Consider the following 21649-nt stretch of genomic DNA (forward strand, 5'->3'; position numbering starts at 1 on the left):
GTTGCCCTTTCTGTTGGTGTAGCATGCGGCACTGCATTCTGGGGCCCAGATGAGGCTGTGGGCCCCATCCAGCGCCCCAAAATAATTGGGGAATCCAAGGGCGTCCAAGCCAGCTGCAAGGGTGTCAATGTAAGTGATGCAGATGAGTTTCCACAGCAGGATTGTATTGATGGTGCACACCACCTTCAAAGGGAGGAGGCAAGACATGCCTGTGAGAAAGTGGGGGGATAGCACCTCTGGGCCCCTGAGAGGTCCACAGCCCTGTCCCCCCTTCCCCTCCCTCCGTGCAGGGCGTGCAGCCCAAGGGTGCCTTACCTGCATCAGTACAGCCCTTATGGGGGACCTCCTGATTTCAAATTGGTGGCTCATGGAGCGGTGGTTGTCAGGGGTGGGCAACTTCCACAGGGTGATGGTGACCCACTTTTTGAGGGGGTGGGAGCAAGCCACATGTTGATGTCCTGTCATCAGAGGGCAAGGGCAACCCAGGTGCACAGGCCAAGGAAGGTCGTCTTCCTCATTCAGAAGTTCTGTGTCTACTGCTGGCTGGCCCATTGCCCCATGACCAGCCATTCCCACCAATCAGAGCTGGTGGGGTACCACCAGACCTGTCTGATCACCTGAGGGGGCAAGGGCAGGCAGGACACCGGAGCTCTGTGGGCTGCTTCTCGGGGTTCTCCCCCAAGATGCGGTGGTCCATGGTGAGCCCAGGGGCTGCTCTGGTATGGTAGCAGACTGGCAAGAATGGTTTCTCACTCAAACATCTATGGAGCCCCGCAATGGCTTTGCTGTCCCTCCAGAAGGTACACAAGCCTCGGCATGGGCAGAGAGTGAGAGTCAAGGGAGCTCTTTAAGGGAACATGGGGCCAGTGGTCCTGGAAGGGCTTGCCCTCCATGAAAGCTGCACTTCTGGGGTTACACGGCTGGTTCTATCAGCAAAGCAGACCAGAATATTTGCTTTTATGTGTAGGTGCAATCTGTCAAGAGATGTTTTACCAGATAATCTCTTCTGACTGATTTCTCTCAACAGAGGCTTCTCATATAGATGTATAGCCAACATGTCTAGCAGATGAGTCACAGGAAGCAGCAGACCACAAAGGGAGAAGTGAGGAATGGGAAGAACATCTGCTATGCCACATTTAGCCTACCGTGAATGAACTTCCCAACATTTCTAATGCACAGTTGCAGAGCAGTACATGTGTGTTAGTGAACACTGCTGTCTGTATGTGCTGCAACAACTAGATCTAAAGAACTTCAAAGGGATCATTAGGGATATAGCTGTTGTTTCTCAACTAACATTTCAGATGATTATTAGTATTACATGTGCGAGCTGTCTGAATTAGAGAAGACCTTTATTAATTATTGCCTTATTATGGTGTAATAGTGTCATCCAGTAAGTATTTCTCACTTTTGTACTTTTATATTTAAAAGAATAAACTACTGGGAGCTTATTATGCTATTTTAAATAATTGCAAATACTTGAACTTCAAACATTCATAATAGTTACTCATCTCTTACCATGTTCTCTACTGTTGTAATTTAATCTATTTTATTCCAATTCTGCCTCCATTACTTAGAAAATGTCCCATTAAAGATCTTTGGTTTTAATACTAATATTTTCCTACAATACAGAGCTATTTAAAAACTTCCTAAAGTATTCTTCATATTTGAAAATAGCATTATTGTAATGTTAAATTTGTAAATCCCACTAGCAAACAATCCTAACACAAAATGTATTGATCTAAAAAATTTATTTATTTTTGTTTTAATTTATGCTAATATTAATTTGTATTAGGTTTTAAACTTTTAAAAAGACATAACTGGAGCAAAACGAGGCCAGATGAGGACAATCATATGTTAACTCAACACTGTTTAAAAATAAAGGCAGAACATTAGGGCTACGTCTACACTAGCACACTACGTTTAAGTAGCCTATTGTAAGAACATCGAAATAGGCTACTTTGACACGTATCGTCTACACGTCCTTCAGGGCTGCTGCCGTCGACGTTCAACGTTCATTGACGTTCAACAGAAGAAAATGCGGAGCGTCCACACACACAACTGCTCCCTGTCAAAATAAGGGGCCTGCAAAGCCCCAAGCCTCTCCCTTAAAGGGCCCCTCCCAGACACACTCGGCCTGCACAGCACGAGATCCACAGAGCCAACAACTGGTTGCAGACCCTGTGCACGTAGCATGGACCCCTAGCTACAGCAGCAGCAGCAGCCAGAAGCCCTGGGCTAAGGGCTACTGCACGCAGTGACTATAGAGCCCCGCAGGGGCTGGACAGAGCATCTCTCAACCCCTCAGCTGACAGCCGCCATGGAGGACCCCGCTATTTCGAAGTAGCGGGATGCGAATCGTCTATACACCCTACTTTGACACTGAACGTTGAAGTAGGGCACTATTCCCATCTTCGGATGGGAATAGTGATTTCGACGTCTTGCCGCCTAACGTCGATTTCAACGTCGAAATAGCACACGGCGCATGTAGGCACGATGTGTGCTATTTGGATGTTGTAACAATAACTGAGACAACTGATGTGGGGATTGCAGAGGAGTCACTGGCCACGTGCCCTTGCCCTGCCCCATCTCTGTCCTTGATCATCCCATGCCCCATGCCTTCCCTGCCACTCCCACCCCTGCTCCTCCCACACCCCAATCCTTCCCTGCCCAAGCCCCTGCCCTGTCCTTGCCCACCACTTCCACTATGCGTAGGGCAGTTTCCCGGCTCCCTGGAGTGTTGGAGACTCGGAGCAGTGTGAGCTAGGAATCTAGGCCTCAGCACTAATCAGAAGTGGCACAGTGTGGCACTGACGGTGAGTGCAGTGGGGGGTGGCAGTGCAGGGGGTACCCCCCTGTGTATCCTGAATGCATCATCTAGGACGATCAATTTCTTCCCTCAGCTTTACTCCTCTATTTTCCAGAATGGCATCAGAAACCTGTAAAATCTTACAGTTTATTTTTAAACTTTGGCTAGAGTAAGATGGGTGTAATGGGGTGGATGCTTGTGCTGGAAAGTCTTATGTCACTGTTAAATCTGGACCTGTTCCATCCACTGACTTAAGAGCAGAAATAGCATCATTATTTTAAAAATGTTGACCCTAAGTTTGGGGAGGAGTAGGTTTCAGTTTTTTTCAAAAGACAGTAGAAGGATTAATTCATTGATACTCTATATGGTGTTTTCTAAGACTACAAACAGAGACATACAAGTCTGTAAAAATCAATTTATCTTATGATAGATGACCATTTTTTCCTTTGGCTGCTACAAGTGTTTATATATCCCTGAATGTGTGTTTCATCAAGTTTATCCAACTTGTAACAAGTAAAGCTTAATTGAATTGATACTTCCTGTTTCAATTTGCATACAACACATTTTTCTTCACTTTTAAGCTTTTGTAGACCTTTTGTGAATGACTAATAGATGGTTAGTACTTCACTTCTAAGAAAGCTATATCCTAGCACCTAACAGCAGCTCACAATGAGCAAAATATTATATGTACAGCACTGCAAGTACTCTCAAAACATTGACTCAACCTAGTGGTAATTAGGGGAAAAAAGCCTTTGGAGGGAATCTTATTTTGATTTATTCTAGGATATGGGTATTGGATGGACACTTGCAAATGCAAAGAAGCCAATCCACAGTGGGCCAAGTTCTGCCTGAGTTACACTCATGTAAACACATGTAAACAAACTCAAATAAAATTCATATGTGAAGTTTCTGAGTGTAACAGCCTACTGAGTATTTTTCCATTAAGCATCTACTCAGTGACTAAGACCATCATAAACCAAAGCAGTGTCAATCTGAGTGACTGCCATCAGACACTATTTAAAAAAAAATGAAACACAACGACTGCTTCATTTGAAGTTAAAGATTATACTTTCAGCCTTAACTTTTGTAATTTCTGACCCTGAGTGCGTGTAAATCATAATATTAATATGGAACCAATATAGGATTTTGCCTTATTTTAACTTATTTTGTATAACATAAGAAATTCAGTTAGTGCTGTTCCAGAGACAATGATCCCAATTCTGAATTCCTGCATTACTGCATTCAGGACAGAAATGGAGCTGTGTACAGTCTTACATCACCTTTGTGACTCCTTTATTTCAAAGCCATTCTGGAAATGGCTCCATCTATTGTGAGATCAGTCAAGCTGCCTCACTCTCTCCTTTCACCCTGCCTTGCATACCCCATATCCCAGGGTTAGACAGAGGGCATTTTACAGCTTTTTAACAAGCCTTACACTGACCAAGAAATCACCTTTCACATGCGGTATCTCCCAGGGAGAAATCTATTAAGAATTCTTAAGATCAGATCAATATAAAAGGCTTAAGGCAATATATCACTGGGACCTTCGTCTCTACTTTAAAGAGTTTACAAACTGAATAGACAAAATATAGACAGAGGATGAGGAGGATGGCTTACTATGAGCAGCAAAGTATCTATTTTGGTTTTGTCTCAACGTCACAGGAGGGAGGTTGTTAAATTTTACTCTAAGTAGGCTACAGGTTTCAGAAGTGTGACAGTATGGCACTCAAAGTCAGGATGGAAATTCCAAACATACAGGACCTCTGGAAAGTTGTCAAAGAGATAAGTGGAAGCTGGAGAAAAAGGAATCAGTTTGCCACGGAGTCTAAGTTCCATGGAAGGGACAAAGGAAGCAGCAAGAGAGAAAAAGTTACCTGTTCTGTAACTGGTGTTTTTCTAAAGCTGCGTCTACACGTGCACGCTACTTCGAAGTAGCGGCACCAACTTCGAAATAGCGCCCATCGCGTCTACACGCGTCGGGCGCTATTTCGAAGTTAACTTCGACGTTAGACGGCGAGACGTCGAAGTCGCTAACCTCATGAGGAGATAGGAATAGCGCCCTACTTCGACGTTCAACGTCGAAGTAGGGACCGTGTAGACGATCCACGTCCCGCAACGTCGAAATTGCCGGGTCCTCCATGGCGGCCATCAGCTGGGGGGTTGAGAGATGCTCTCTCTCCAGCCCCTGCGGGGCTCTACGGTCACCGTGGGCAGCAGCCCTTAGCCCAGGGCTTCTGGCTGCTTCTGCGGCAGCTGGGGATCTATGCTGCAGGCACAGGGTCTGCAACCAGTTGTCAGCTCTGTGGATCTTGTGTTGTTTAGTGCAACTGTGTCTGGGAGGGGCCCTTTAAGGGAGCGGCTTGCTGTTGAGTCCGCCCTGTGACCCTGTCTGCAGCTGTGCCTGGCATCCCTATTTCAATGTGTGCTACTTTGACGTGTAGACGTTCCCTCGCTGCACCTATTTCGACGTTGGGCTGAGCAACGTCGAAGTTGAACATTGACGTTGCTGGCCCTGGAGGACGTGTAGACGTTATTCATCGAAATAGACTATTTCGATGTTGGCTGCACGTGTAGACGTAGCCTACATGTGCTGCTTATGTCCATTCCAAGTTGGGTGTGCATGGGCACATGCCCAGTTGCTGGAAGCTTTTTGCCCTAGTCAGTAGTGCTATAGTCGCTGTGGTGCCCCCTGGAGTGGCGCCCATATGGCAGCCCATATATGCACCACCCGTCCCGTCCCCTGCTCAGTTCCTTCTTGCCAGCTACTCCGACAGTGGGGAAAGCAGGAGATTTTTGGAATAGACATGAGCAACACATCTCAAGAACACCAGTTACAGAACAAGTAACTGTCTTTTCTTCTTCAAGTGATTGCTCGTGTGCATTCCAAGTTGGGTGAATGTGAGCCAATGCCTAGGAAGCAGGGTTGGAGCCCCGGAAGGAATGTAGGACAGCCCTACCCACTGCAGTGACTTCACATGCATGCTGTGTCAATGCATAATGCATTGACAATGTGTGAATGGAGGACCAAGTGGCCACCCTGCAGATATCCTGGACAGGGACCCTGGCCAAATACACCACAGAGGATGCCTGTGCCCTGGTAGAGTGAACTCTGATTAGGGGTGGGGAGACCCCCATCAGTCTGTAGCACTCCCTGATACAGGCCACTATCTAGGAGGAGATCCAATGAGAGGAGACTGCGAGCCCCTTCATCTTGTCTGCCACTGCAACAAACAATCGTTGAGGCTTTCGGAAAGGTCTGGTCCTGTCCATATAGAAGACAAGCACCCTCCGAACATCCAAAGTATGTAAGCTCTGCTCCCTAGGGGAGGCATGAGGCTTTGGATAGAACACCAGTAAGATGATGTCTTGGTTAACATGGAAGGGGGAGACCACCTTTGGCAGGAACACTGGGTAGGGTGTCAGCCTGAACTTATCCTTGTGGAACACTGTACAAAGCAGGTCCACCATCAGGTCCCTGAGCTCTGACACTCTCCTGGCCGAGGTAATGGCCACCAAGAACGCTGTCTTGTAACTAAGAAATAAAAGGGAGCAGGAAGCAAGGGGTTCAAATGGGGGCACCATACGTTTAGACAATACCAAATTAGAGTCCCACACTGGCAGGGGTGCCTAAGGCTGTTGGGCCACATGGCAGCATGCACGTTCGTAGTCCAGCATGCCAGGTTGCGAATGCGCCCCTTCCAATTATGGCTCACCTCAATATACAGGCCTGTCAGGGACAATATAGACAAGTTAGTGACAGTCCTTCCACAAGTACTAAGAGCACTACACTGGTGGTTAGATGCCCAGTTGGTCTCCATGGGAGTGCCCTTCAATCCCCCTCAACCCTCCCTGTCTCTAGTCACAGATGCCTTGGACTTGGGCTGGGGAGCGCACTTGGGGGACTGTCAGACCCAGGCCCGGTGGAGCAAGAATGATGCTCAGCTCCACATAAATGTGCGGGAGCTCAGAGCTGTTCGGTTGGCATGCAAAGTGTTTCAGAGTGACCTAATGGGGCAGTGTGTTGCAGTCAGCACAGACAATACCATGGTGATCTATGATATAAACAAACAAGGGGGCACACGCTCTTCTCCCCTATGTCTCCAGGCCCTCGCACTCTGGGACTTCTGCATCTGGCACCAGATTCTCCTGAAAGCGTTCTACCTACCGGGGGCTTACAACTCCCTGGTGGACCGGCTCAGCAGGTGTTTCATGGACCATGAGTGATCATTACACACGGAAGTGCTGAATTTAATTTTCCAGAAGTGGGGATGTCCCCAGGTAGACCTCTTCGTCACCCATCTCAATGTGAAGTGCCGGACATTCTGCTCTGACCAGAATCGAAGCCCGGGTTCTTGGGCAGATGCCTTCAGCATTCACTGGTCGGGCCCTCTGCTGTATGCTTTCCCACTGGTACCACTCATCCACCGAACATTACTCAAAATTTGGTCAAACTGAGCATCAGTTATTCTGGTGTCCCCAGCTTGGGCTTGGCAACACTGGTACTCGACCCTCCTGGAGATGTCTGTCTGCGACCCAATGACACTCCCATCACACCTGGACCTGGTGACACAAGAGGAGAGGAGACTGCAGCATCCCAATCTCCGGGCGCTACATCTCACAGCGTGGAAGTTCCATGGTTGAGAGCAGGTATTGAGAGGACTGGTATTCCCGGGGTATAGACTGTGGCTGTTTGTGAGGATCGTCATAAGGTTGGGAGGTTGTCTGTAGGAGAGAACAGACCTGTCACCCAGGGCCTTCTGGAGTGTGGCATCCTGATTAAGGATATGTTGTAGGTCTTTAATAATTTGTTCCAGTGGTTTGAGTTGGGGGCTGCAGGTGATGATCAGTGGTGTTCTGTTCTGTCCTCTACTTAAGATACATTGATGACATCTTTATGATTTGGACCCATGGTACAGAGGCTCTAGAAGAATTCCACAGAGACTTTAACAATCTACACCCCACCATCAACTTATGCCTCGATTACAACACGCAAGAGATACATTTCCTGGATACTACAGTACTAATCAAGGATGGCCTGATCAATACCACACTGTACCGAAAACCTACTCATCATGATACTTACCTACACCCTTCTAGCTTCCATCCGGCACACATAACTAGATCCATTGTTTACAGTCAGTCCCTTAGATACAATCGCATTTGCTCTGATCCAACTGACAGAGACCAAAAACTACAAGATCTTTACCAAATATTCATAAACCTGAATTATGCACCAGGAGAAGTAAAAAAACAAATCGACAAGGCCAGACAAATACCCAGAGACCAGCTACTCCAAGGTCGGCCCAAAAAAGCCAAGAACAGAACACCACTGGTCATCACCTGCAGCCCCCAACTCAAACCACTGCAACAAATTATTGAAGACCTACAACCTATCCTTAATCAGGATGCCACACTCCAGAAGGCCCTGGGTGACAGGTCTGTTTTCTCCTACAGACAACCTCCCAACCTTATGAGGATCCTCACACACAGCCACAGTCTATACCCCAGGAATACCAGTCCTGGAACCTTTCCTTGCAACAAAGCACACTGCCAGCTTTGTCAACATATCTTCTCTGGAAATACCATCACTGGACCTAACCTGGTTACTCACAGAATCACAGGCACTTTCTCATGCTCCTCTACTAACATCATATATACCATCATGTGCCAACAATGCCCAGATGCTTTGTATATTGGACAGACTTCTAACTCCCTTAGACAAAGGGTTAATGGGCACAAAACAGACGTCAAAACACTCCAGATCCACAAACCAGTTAGTCAACATTTTAATGGAATGGGGCATTCTATTAATGACCTAAAGGTATGTGTGTTACTGAAAAAAAAACTTTCCCACCACTCTTCAAAGAGAAGCAGCCGAGTTGGCTTTTATATTCGAATTCTGCACATTAACACGTTGTTTGAACCGGGATGTGAACTTTCTGAGTCACTACAGGGGCTCATCTGCATACTTGGCTTAATCTAATTCTTGACCTTCCTCCCCCACCCCTCTACTCTCTGATTTGCTCACCTTGATTTTTTTTCTGATTTGTCCTCCTTGATTACTGTTTTTGGTTCTCTGTGCCTTGAATAATGAGTCCATTCTGGTCTGGCTATGGTCTGAAGAAGTGGGTCTGTCCCACAAAAGCTCACCTAATAAATTATTTTGCTAGTCTTTAAAGTGCTACTTGACTGCTTTTTGTCCTTCTCAGTAACTGCTGGTACGCCCTTCCATCCTCCATTACTGGGGATGCTGAGGACCCAGCCGATGCCTCATCTGGAAGAGGACAAGGACAACACCCCCATGCCCTCCGAGACCGCCAGCCCAGGGGATTCAAGTTCTCCTGTTTGAGTCCCCAGCACCATGGTGTGTGGTGCCGTGCTCAGTGCCTGGGGTGGAGCGCCCCATAGCAATGCGTCCTGTGGTGCCATCATGGTGGAGTAACTCTGTGCCTGGGATGTCACCAGGCCTGCTGTTGACGACACCAATGGCACCATAGTTTCTGGCGCCTGCAGGGGCAGTGCCCACATCTGGGTGGGTGCCGACGACGGTGCCGAAGAAACTACAGGCACCTCCTGAACTGTCAGCTCCTGAGCCAGCTCTCGTGGGGGCACTCCCAGCAAAGCGGACAGTGCCAAATCTTGGCACCTGGGGAGTGTCAGATGCCCTAGTAAGGAGTCCCATGGCCTGCCCCTGTGCCTCATGGATCGCCCATGGGGTCCAAAAAGGCCATTGGGGGACATCTTGGGGGGGGCATTTGCCAATCCCCCACTGCGGGACACCAGGACCAGTGCCGATGTCCACTGTGCCAGGACAACCTCGTACTCCCGCTTCAAGCTGAGCTGGAGTAAAAAGAGTCCAACTCCGATGCCGATTCTGACACCAATGACCATGGCATTGCAGAGGGGCCCATGGTGCCTGCTGGTTCCTGCGTGCCTTGTACCGTGTGATAAGGAGCACCGAAGGAAGTAACTGTCTGCGGGGGTTGAATCGGTGTCAGGAACCATGCTGCTGACCTTGCAGACTGCCCTAGTGCCTGTGTCTGAGGTGGTGATAAAGACTCTCAGAGCAGCATTGGAAACGACATTGTTATTTGTAAGACGCCCTGCACAGCACTGAAAGCCTCCAGCGTCAAGGGCAGCCTTGGAGAGCACGGGCTCCCACCTCGTGAAAGATTCAACACCTGAACTTCATGACCCTGGTCACAATGCGATCTGGCAGACTCCTCAGAGGGTTGCCATCTTTTTGTCCTCTTATGAGATCGATCCCAGTCTCACCTCTTTTTCTTGTGAGGCACCGGGGATTGGTCCTATGGCGTCAAGGAGCGCTAGGTGCCAAGTCCTGTCCTCAGGGCCAGGAGGTCTCTGACGGCATCGACAGTGCCAGAATGCTCTGCACCGATGATGAATCTCTCTGAGTTCCCTCCGGGGCAATGTCCAGACTCAAGGCTGCCTCCATCAGCAGCACCTTCAGCCATTGAGCCCTGTTTTTCAACTTTCTAGGCTTGAAGGCCTTGCATGTAGAGCAGTGGTCCCAGAGGTGAGCCTCACTGAGGCAGCTCAGACAAGTCTGATGTGGGTCACTTTTGGGCATTCATTTGCCGCATTTTGAGCAGGTTTTAAAACCTGGAGAGCCGGGTTAGAGTCCCTCCTTGGTTCACTAATCATTAAGTAGAACTATTTACAAGTAAAAGACATCTAAACTATTTACAACTGTTTACACTAACTATCAACTAATTTACAAATAAAGGCTACCAGCAAATACACAAGGAGTGAGAGAGCTCCAGCAAACAACAGCGCAGCAAGAAGGAACTGAGTGGGGGGCAGGGCGGGCAGCGCATATATGGGCCGCCATATGGGTGCCACTCCAGGAGGTGCTGCACCAACCCTAGGGCTACTGGCTAGGGCAAAAAGCTTCCAGCAACTGGGTATGCACCTGTGAACACCCAACTTGGAATGCACATGAACAATCACTCCAAGAAGAAGCAAAGTTTTATAAAGTCTTGGAATTCATCCACAGGGCTTGAATTTGATCTGGAAGGCAAGAGGAACCGTTAAGGGCTTGTCTATAGTGCAGCAAGGAGTAAGATGCCTTGATGACGAAGGCCTCTTAGCTCCCCTCCTCAAAGCTGTTGTAATTCCAGGGAGTTACAAGGGGCAATATTTAAGAGAATTGTTTAAAAAAAAAATCAAAGCTGACATGTATTGTAGCCAAGCAGATGGAAAGCACAGAAACTAATGCCTCTTCATTTTGATGGAATGATTTGCTCAGATTGTATATTGTAAAGTCTTTGCATAGCTTTGATATAACATGAGGAGGGCAGAGCATGGAGAAAGCAGCATGTTGCGCTGGGAACTGCACTAATTTTTTTGTGTATGCCCATAAAGAGGCATACAAATGCTGTCCCTCCCACACCAAAAGCTGTCTCACCAGAACCCCTGCCCCTACATGGTGCTAAATTGTACTATACTACTGTTTAACCCCTAAGTGGTACCATGTGTGGTATACATAAGCTCACAACAACAGCCACTTTTGGCAGTGTATTAAAGGATCTTATAGGACAGGCATCAGCAGTCCCCGGCATGTGTGCCAAGAGTGGCATGCAAGCCAATTTTTATCCACACAAGAGGTGGGAACTCAGCCCCACCCTTCCTCCCCCATGCAGCCAGGAGCTAGCTCAAAGCCATGCCACCTGTGGTTTAACTAAAGACCAGCTAATGCTACCAACCACCACCTGAATGGTAAAGCTGTGCATCTTCATGCATTTATTAATGAAGCTGTTGTAAGTACGACTAGTAGTGACTTTAAAAAGTATCACCGGCACTTGGACTGTACATAGAGGTCAAAAAGTCAAATTTTGGCACACCGCCTGAGAAAGTTTGTTGAACCCTGACCTAGGGACTGCATCTGCTGTATCTCTCTGGAACAGAAACTCTGAAGCCAGTTCATATATAGTACTGAAGCCCTACGTGGTAGTAGCAGCCCTGCAAAACCACAATGTACAAAGAGTACATGACAGAGTCCCCACAAGAAGCTAACTGAGAAAAGGCAGTAAAAAGGTCATGCCAAACCAGGATATGAGATTGGGTTAACATAACTGAATTAAGCTAAATTTATATTAGCCACCTCTAAAATCAGTCTCAGAGATGTTGCCCATGCTAGTCTGTAACTTCACAAATAACAAGCACTCCTCTGGGACTTTAGAGACTGACAAATGTATTAGGTCATGTGCTCTCATGGGTAAAACCACCTCTTCAGCTTGGATTTGCAGTGGAAATACAGAATGCATGGTTTATACAGCTGTGCAGGGGGCAGTAACTGTCACTATTAGGACCAGTTAATGAAGCAAACTAAGCTAGATGTGTCTCATTCCTGTGACTATCAAAAGGTGGGGAAATTGCCCTTGTAAACCCAGTTAAGATCTTCTGTCCAGGCCACAGTTAAGGGAGTTAACTTTGTAAATTAATTCCAATTAGTGTACTTGTACTTGACAAGTATTTCTTTTGTTGTTCTCCTCTATACAGCCCTGCCTCTAATTTCCACTCCCACTCATCTGAGGGTGAGGTTTTTATCCATGAAAGTTTATGCCCTATAAATCTGCCAATCATGTAAGGTGCCATATGACTCCTCATCAGAGTAGAATAGTTGTTCTGAACCTGGGGGTTAGACACAAGTTTTTCAGGGGGTACAAAACCCTTTGAGTAGTTTTATAATAGCCTACACAAAAATCATTAGTAAAGACAGTACAGACTTAAAATTTCATACTATTTGTTCATACTGCTCTATATTTTATACACTGAAAAGTAAGTACAATATTTATATTCTATTTTGTTTATTTTATAATTATATTGTAGTAATGAAAAGTAAGGAATTTTTCAGTAAGTGTACTATCGCACTTGTATATCTTTATGTCTGATTTTTTTAAAGTGAGGTGAAACTTAAGGTACACAAGAAAAATCAGATACCTGAAAGGGTAGAGTAGTCTAGAAAGGTTTTGAAAGCACTGATTTAAAAAGCCATGCATTCTGGAGCTAGGGGTGCTGTGGCTGCTGCAGCACCCCCAGGTTTGCAGTGGTTCCCATTATATACAAGGCTTACAGTTTCTTTCAAAGGCTCTCAGCACCCCCACTAGATAAATTGTTCCAGCATCTCTGTAAAAAGCAATTTTTAGTTAAATTCAAGTCAATTTCCATGTCTCAACCAGGAGTAAGTTTGTCTGGCTTGACACTCGCTCTGGGTTCTTTCCTTCCTCCTCCTCCTCGTCCTCAACAGATTAGCTTCCTTAATAATGAACCAAACTCAGGAAAGTGCTGACTTAGTTTAACATGAATGTAATCACCTCACTTTTTCATTTCATTGTGGAAAAAATGGTGTATGCACAGAATAACTATTATAATGGCAGAACAAAACATCAAAACTCTCAGACATAATGGGCCAGACTTATTTTTAACTCCACTGAAATCAGCAACAACACCTGAAATTAATTTTATGCAAAATCTGTATAGAACAATCCAAAATCCAATGGTTGGAAGATAATTTAAAATGCAGAATTTGGCAATATCCATACTCCAGCATGCCCCAAAGTCTCAAATCCAGGCAGAGAGCCAACCTAAACTATTCTCTGAGTACAAGTGGTGTATTTTAATATTTAAAATATCCATAGATACCAGTTTTTGTTTTTAAATGAGTTCACAATACTGTGTTCCTAAACAGTGTATATACACTTTATTCACTTTCCTGGTACAAGCAGTCTGGACCTGCTCCTAAACATTTTTGTTTGACTTTGGGCAACAGTTTCAGGTTTAACCATCATAAAAATTTGCAGGACTGCTTCTTTGACAAATACCCACTAAAGCGCTCTATAAATAAGAATGCTGCATTGTGATTAGTGTTTTGGTGACTAAGGCTATGTCTACACTTGCATTCCTCTTTTGAAAGAAGAATGCAAATGAGAGAAATCAAAAATACAAATAAGGCACTGATGTACATATCTTGTGCTTCATTTGAATAATATCTTTTTGGAAGAGATTCTTTCGAAAGAGAGAAAGCAGTGTAAATGAGGCTGTTTCAAAAATAAACCCCATCTTCGAAAGAACGCTTCTTCCCGAAACAAAATAGGAAGAAGGGTTCTTTCGAAGATAGGATTTATTTTCAAAAAAGCCCCATCTACACTGCTTTCTCTCTTTTGAAAGAATCTCTTCCAAAAAGAGAGTATGCAAATGAAGCACACAATATGTAAATCAGTGCCTCATTTACATTTTCAATTTCCCTCATTTGTGTTCTTCTTTCGAATAAGGAATGCAAGTGTAGACACAGCCTAAGAAATTGACCAACATTATCTCATTCTAATTTTACAAAATATAAATGACAAATTCTAATAACTTCATCTGCAAGCCATGAAGTATCTTAAATTGACCAGACTTTTCCAAAATGCTAGTATGTTTTTTCATCTGCTCTTTCATATACACATGGCTTTCTACATCTTTTCTTCAAAAACATTTTGCATTTTTAAGTTACAAAATGATCCTATAACAGTAAACTGCAATTGAGTAGCTGTCTATGAAAACACGAGGACCATAAAAGCAAAAGAGATGTCCACCATTTTAATAAGATATTGTTTTGAGTCTCAGCTCTTGAAATAAAGAATGAACAACAGTGGCACAACTCCACAAAGTTGCTCATATACTAGATACCTTAGCTGTCTGTGTAGTTATTATTTACGTATCCATTAATGTGTGGAAAACCCTTAGTTTAAGGCATAAAACTAATACATCAAATCTAGTATCTCTCAACTTTTTAAATGCCTATAACTTTTAGATATTGTGACTGAAAAACTTGGTCCTGATCCCACAGTCCTCATGCAGATTATACTCATTGAAATCTTGCAGAATTTCAGAATTGGATCCTTACTTTATATCTGGGGACAAATTTTGATCAGCCACTCACATGAGTGGTACTGTTCAAGAGACAAATCCTGTTTGTGCTCATGGTCTTTGAACAAAGGGTATAATCCTACATTTCTTGTGCACCCAGAATGTGCTTCAAGTTGTTGTAACTTGTCTTGCTCAAAATCAGAAGTTGGTCTGATAAAAGATATTACTTCACTCAGAGCCAGCCCAGCAGAGCCCTCGGTGGCACACTGACAGTGGGGGTCCAGCCAGTGGGCAGTGGATTCTATAGACAATTGGAGCATGGGACTCTGAAGGTATGAGGCCCAAGGCAACCACCTTGCACACCTTGCCCTAAGGCTAAGCCTGATTTCATCCACCCTGTTTCTAATTTATTCAACGGAATTTTTGACATATAAGAAATACAGGACTGGGTCCCAAATGAGTAGCATTTAAACATAACTGTATAAAACATTGTTCGTTTTATAAAATATCAATAATCTCTTGATGTGTACACAACATTCATTCTACATCATATTTTTTAGTTCATTTGCCTGAAATTAGAGTGAAACCCTTAGATACATTTCTATACATTAAAAATATTGATTAAGATTTTGGCTTTCAAGTACCTTCTGATTTAGCTTTTAGATAAAAATACAACATTCGTAACTCAGACATGGAGTTTAATATTAAAAGCAACATATTTGTTTAGGCTGCTACTCACATCTCACACTAAGATCTAAAATTGTCATTTCTACTGCATTCAAGGTGAATTCTGAATACAACCACCCTTCCCTGGCCCATATGCAGGTGCGGTAAACAAAACCAGCTAATTTAATAGCAGAAATCAAGTTTCATCTTCATCGCACTCACCCAGCTGTAGCCACATACTCTGAGGTATTAAATACTAAATCTTGAAATTCAATTTGGATCGTACTGTGGAGGAAAAAGTTGTTCATGGATGCAGAGATCCAGATAAATAATAATATTAAAATCAAACTGCCACTTCATGTACGTGAAAGATTTCATTGGCTCCAATTCATACCTAAGCAAACTTGACTTACAAATTTTTTCACTCTTTAAACTATTTTCAGCCACAAATTACAATATGTGTGCTTTCCTGGCAATGTGTAATATTTTAACGACAACATAGCAAAGTTAGCAGTTTCTGTTCTTTGGTCTAATTCAATGTGTTTTCAACTCTTTAATGACCAACATTTTTAAACAAATAATCGAACATGCAGGCAAACAAAAACACCACCCGTGTTACCTTGCATAGGACCAAATCCTGCAAATCAGTGATGACATTGAAGGCAGGCAGGATTTGGCCCATAATTTTAGTGTGTAAAACAGTAAAGGGAATATGATCGTATCTGCCAACTTAACAATACATAAGGTGACATACAGAAAGCTAAGAAATAATTTACAATTGTTTTGTTTACCATTCTTTGAACAAATCAAAACAACAGCCTCACACATACAGCAAACAGCAACTGTAAAGAATTAATGTAAAACTGTTCTGCATAAAAAGAATTTAAAAGATGTATACAAAAGACACTTACAAATACAGTCTCTAAATGATGAAAGAAATACATATCTTCTTTGAACTCAGGATAACAAAATGATAAAGCTCGGGAAATGCAGTGGTGTTGCATCTGTATTGGCCCCATGATATTAGAGAGAGAAGGTAATAGATGTTATACAGACTGAACCTCTCTGGTCTGGAATTCTCTGGTAGGACCACAGATGTTGCTAGACCAGAGAGCCTCTACACCAGAGAGCCCCAGAGGCAGAGGCTGTCAGCATATTGGGGCTGAGACAATCTGACACAGCCTAGGGAGGGCGGGGGCGGGGCAGGAGGTCAGCGCTGGCAGGTCAGGAGCCCGGCTGGTGAAGCAGGGGCCAGGAGCCCAGCCATTAGGCTGGCAGTTCTTCTCTCCCCAGCCAGAGAGTTGGGAGGCCTGACTTTATTCTGGACCGCTTAGGTCTGGAGGGTGCCAGACCAGGGTGGTCCAACCCGTAACTTTTATTAGACAAACTTCTGCCAGTGAAAAGAGACAACCTTTTGAATATACTCAAAGCTCTTGCGTCAAGACCTATTTCAGTTTGAAAACTTGTACCTGGCCCACCTTTTCTCTCTAACATCAGAAAAAGACAGTTTTAGTATTTAGCATGTACATCATTCCTTATGAAAGGCAACATAAGAGGATAGGCTGCTATATATACAGTTTCAAATGATCTACAATACACAGACAACTTTCAGAATATCTTAATACCTCTGTTTCGCCATTTTTGTTTCAGTCTATAGCTGTGTCTACACGTGCACGCTACTTCGAAGTAGCAGCACTAACATCGAAATAGCGCCCGTCGCAGCTACACGCGTCAGGCGCTATTTCGAAGTTAACTTCGACGTTAGGCGGCGAGACGTCGAAGTCGCTAACCTCATGAGGGGATCGGAATAGCGCCCTACTTCGACGTTCAACGTCGAAGTAGGGACCGTGTAGACAATCCGCGTCCTGCAATGTCGAAATTGTGGGGTCCTCCATGGCAGCCATCAGCTGGGGGGTTGAGAGACGCTGTCTCTCCAGCCCGTGCGGGGCTCTATGGTGACCGTGTGCAGCAGCCCTTAGCCCAGGGCTTCTGCTGCTGCAGCGGGGGATTCATGCTGCATGCACAGGGTCTGCAACTCATTGTCGGCTCTGTGTATCTTGTGCTGTTTAGTGCAAGTGTGTCTGGGAGGGGCCCTTTAAGGGAGCGGCTGGCTGTTGAGTCCGCCCTGTGACCCTGTCTGCAGCTGTGCCTGGCACCCTTATTTTGATGTGTGCTACTGTGGCGTGTAGATGTTCCCTCGCTGCGCCTATTTCGATGTGGTGCTGCGCAACGTCGATGTTGAACATCGACGTTGCCAGCCCTGGAGGACGTGTAGACGTTATTCATCGAAATAGCCTATTTCGATGTCGCCACATCGAAATAGGCTACTTCGATGTAGGCTTCACGTGCAGACGTAGCCTATAAGATGAAAAGATAAGCTATTACAAATACTAGCCTAAATTCAGTTCTCAGTTATAAGGCAGTTATCCTCATAAAAAACAATAGGCAAGTACAGGTGTAAATGAGTGAAACTGACCTTTTGTGCTTAATACAGAAACATGCGTATGACAGCCCTCCCCCATGCTTTACGAAACTTGGGTTATGAATATAAGTATGAATAATGTGGAGATGCTTTGGACATAACACTATTTGTACCTATCATTTTTAATATAAATTTGCTGACTCTGTATATATTTTGCACAGAGAGAGGCACATTTATTTGGAATTTTGATCGCTTTTGGGGGTTGCATCCTTGGGCGCTGTGCTGTAAACCTGCATCCTCCCAGAGCGCGTGGTAATCTGTGCTGCATTGCTCTGCAGGGGGGCAATAACCCCACCTCTGTGCCTTGTATGGGGGAGACCAGAGGATCTGGCCAAGCAGGACAGGGAGGTAGAGAGCCCCAGAGTGCAAGAAGGTGGGAATCAGTGTCATTATTAGTACACTGGGGAATATCACAAGGGATATTCTGCAACCACATCGTGGCGCAGTGAGCAGGGTGATGTGCACAGCTGGTTGCTCTGGATTCTAGTGGTGATTTTAAGTGTGTTGTAAGTGTGGTGACTGGAGAACAGACAAAGTTGTTACTGGTTTGTTGTTTTCTGTTTGCTTATTTTGACTAAGAGAAGTAGAGGCAGGAAAATCAGCAAAATGAGAGAGGTCCAAAAGAAACTGGAATGTCACAGGGCCCAAGCAGCAGAGAAGGGGGCAGAAGAAAGATGAATGAATTAAAAAGGCATGAGATGGAAGCCCAGAGAGAAGCCCATGAGTGGGATATGGATCTTGAAAAGTTCAAAGAATAGAGAGCCCAAAGAGCAACCCTGGAACTGGAAGTCAAAGGGATGGAAGCCCACAGGAAGCCCAAAATGCTTCTCAAGTGGGAAGGAAGAAAGACAGGCTTCATGAATTGGCTGCCCTGGACTAGAATAGTAAGCACCCCAGCGCTGAAGGACCCATCTCCCCAAAAGTCCACAAGTTGGATAAAATGTGCCCAAGTTACAATGAATCAGGGAACATCGTTGAATATTTCATCACCTTTGAAAGACCCACTCCATTCCTGAGTATCAGAAAATGACCATTTTGGCTGCAAAACTGAGAGGGCCTTGGGCAGGTTCAATGAGATGGCTATTGTCAAGGTTTCTAATTAAGATAAATTCAAAGATTTGGTTTTAAGACAGTTTCAGATTACACTTAAAACTTGCAGGGTGAAATTTAGAAACCTTGAGAGAGGTACTGGACTAAACTATGTGGTTTGTGTTAACCAAATGAGAGATCTGCTAGACAAGCTAGTGAGCAGGAGAGAAATCCCAAACTTTGAAGGCTTGTATTCACAGGAACATTTCCTGGACATGGTTAAAGATTATGTAAAACAGTGTTTGTGGGACAAAGCAGTTGAAAATGTGCAAATTCTTGTTAAGTTTGCTGACCAGTCTGAGCAGTCACAAGCACCTGGAAAGGGAAAACCTCAAGCAGATGGATTTATGGCTGAGGTGAAGAAGGCAAGGATCCCACTTTATCCCTGGGAAGAAGGAGGGTGACTGGGGGATGGGGTGTCCTTCCCAAATTCACTCTCTTGTTGCTCATCCCAGTTCTCCTGTGCAAACAAAAGTACCTAAGAGATATCACTGTAATTCCACTGATCAAATGAGTATCAATGCAAAGGAAAACATTCACACTGCTCATGAACGAAAAATTGAGATAAGAGGGCTTTTCTCTCAAAATAATAACTCCAGCTCTGTAAATGACTTTCACTGTCACACCCAACCCTGCTCCCTCTTCAAGGTCGAAACTGAATATGTGTGAACAAAGCATAGCTATTATCAGCTTATGTGAACGCTCCTTTTGCAATGTGGTGACTGTGAACTGTGGCTGTAAATGTGAATGCTCTATTTTGCAATTTTGTGGCTATGTAAATGCAATTTTTCGACTTTATTTATTTCTTCCTTGCAACATCAGAAGAAAAAGAGAAAATGCAGTGCAGACACAGAAGGGGTTTGTAAAGTTTGCTAATTTAAAGCTGGGGACATGAAATCTGTCAAGGTAAAAGGACAAATCAACCCCGCCTGGAGAGACACTGGTGGCAGAAATTTTTGTACTCTACAGGGATTTGCTTAGGAAACAAGATATCCTAATTGAGCACTTGGCTGAATTGGAATTGGTTGGTGGCCAAAAGATCCTTATGCCTTTGGTGAAGTCTGGACCCTCAGTAGGGGTTGACTCCCATTAGCCTCTTGAAAACAGAACCTCATGGTTTCACAGGTGCTGTGACCTAGAACTGCATCCTGCCAGAGCTGTGGTAATCCAAGTCTGCACTGCTCTGTAAGGGAGCAATAACACTAACTCTAGCCCTGGGCAGAGGGAGACCGGAGGATCTGGCCCAGCAAGACAGGGTGGTGTGGGAGCCCTGGAGAGCAAGAAAGTCGGTGTCAGTGGCATGACCTGCACACCGGCGAACATCTCAAGAGGTCTTCTGTGACCACAGCCCCATCACTATAGTCATGATGCAGATATTAAATAGAATGAGCTATCCAAACTTTAGAAACCCACCAGTCAAAACATTACAGAAATAAGGTATTCCCTACCACAGATTCTCACCTTTTCTTTCTTAATTCCCCACCTTCACCTCAACATGCTGTAAAAACACCACTGCCCACTTGTCCCACAACAACTGGTTTTCTGCATATAAAAGCTTGGGCCAGCATTAGTGGACAGGAAGTAGGGTAACTTGCTGGGAGCTACACGCCACAGGGGCAGCAGCACCAGCAGCCACTGTGGGCCCCGGGGCAAGGTGAGAGGAGAACCCAACTCTGTGCCCCAGAAGGAGCAGGACCAAAGGCAAAAGGGTGGGGACTACAGTATTCAACACTGCCTGGATCACAGAGCTGCGCACACCCACACACTCCCTCAGAGTCATGTACAGCAGCAGAGCAACGCTGCCATGGCATTTCAAAGGGGCTTGGTAGGAGCCAGAACTCCAAGCCCCTTTGAAACATCAGGCCCAGAAGCAACTGTTCCCTTTCCCACCATCAGCAGGCCTGCACAGGGCCCCCCAGCAAAGCCAACTTGCTCAGCCTTCAGCTGCATCCCCAGGTGGTAAGGCTCAGGGCTCTTGACCTCAGCCCCATGCTGTCAGGTTTCAGCTTTCTGCTCGGAGCCTCCAAGAGTCTAATCCTGGCCCTGTCTGTTGGACTCCCCCCACACCTGATTACCCCAGACTACTACTTAAGAAGACCACTCTATTGCAAAATGCATTGACTCCTTAAGAGGAGTTAATCAATTCATCACTCTTGATCAGTCAGAAAGTACCCCTTGCAGCCCTGTTTCTTAAACACACCTAATTACATGGCCAGCCACTCATTTCAAGCCATTGTTTGTGGGCACACCTTAACAAAACTTGCAGCACTGCTGCTGCTTGTTCCTGATGCCAGAAACAGAACCCCAGAGCAGTGGTTGAACCAAACACCATAGGGTCAAATCCCGGTCCCATTGACAGCATGGGCAAGGCAACAAAAAACTTCAAAAATCGACTCCAAAGCAAAACCACAGAGCTGCAATTCGTTTGTGCATTTGACACCATCAACCGAGGACTGAACAGAGACTGGGAGTGGCTGGCCAACTACAAAAGCAGTTTCTCTGCTCTAGATGTTCACACCTCTAAAATCAGCTACTGATAATGGACCACATCCCCCCGCACACTGAACAGACCTTGTCACCTCTGGCCCTCCCTTTGACTGGGAGGGACTCCCTCCTTTCCATGAGGCTGTACATTCAGACCCACCAGGACCCACCCCTGCGCCTGAGGAAGCGGGTCTTTGCCCGCCAAAGCTTTACACCCCAAAGTGCCCATTAGCCCATAAGGTGCCACAGAA

At 45.2% G+C, this 21649-nt stretch overlaps 1 protein-coding gene across 1 annotated transcript in view; it reads right to left on the bottom strand.

The window, feature by feature from the left end:
- ADGRG2 (adhesion G protein-coupled receptor G2) overlaps positions 1–21649 on the bottom strand; it is a 138769-nt gene that overhangs the window by 116524 nt on the left and 596 nt on the right. The window lies entirely within an intron of this gene.

This window comes from Carettochelys insculpta, chromosome 1 (assembly GCF_033958435.1).
Source record: "Carettochelys insculpta isolate YL-2023 chromosome 1, ASM3395843v1, whole genome shotgun sequence".
NCBI classification, from domain to species: Eukaryota; Metazoa; Chordata; order Testudines; family Carettochelyidae; genus Carettochelys; species Carettochelys insculpta.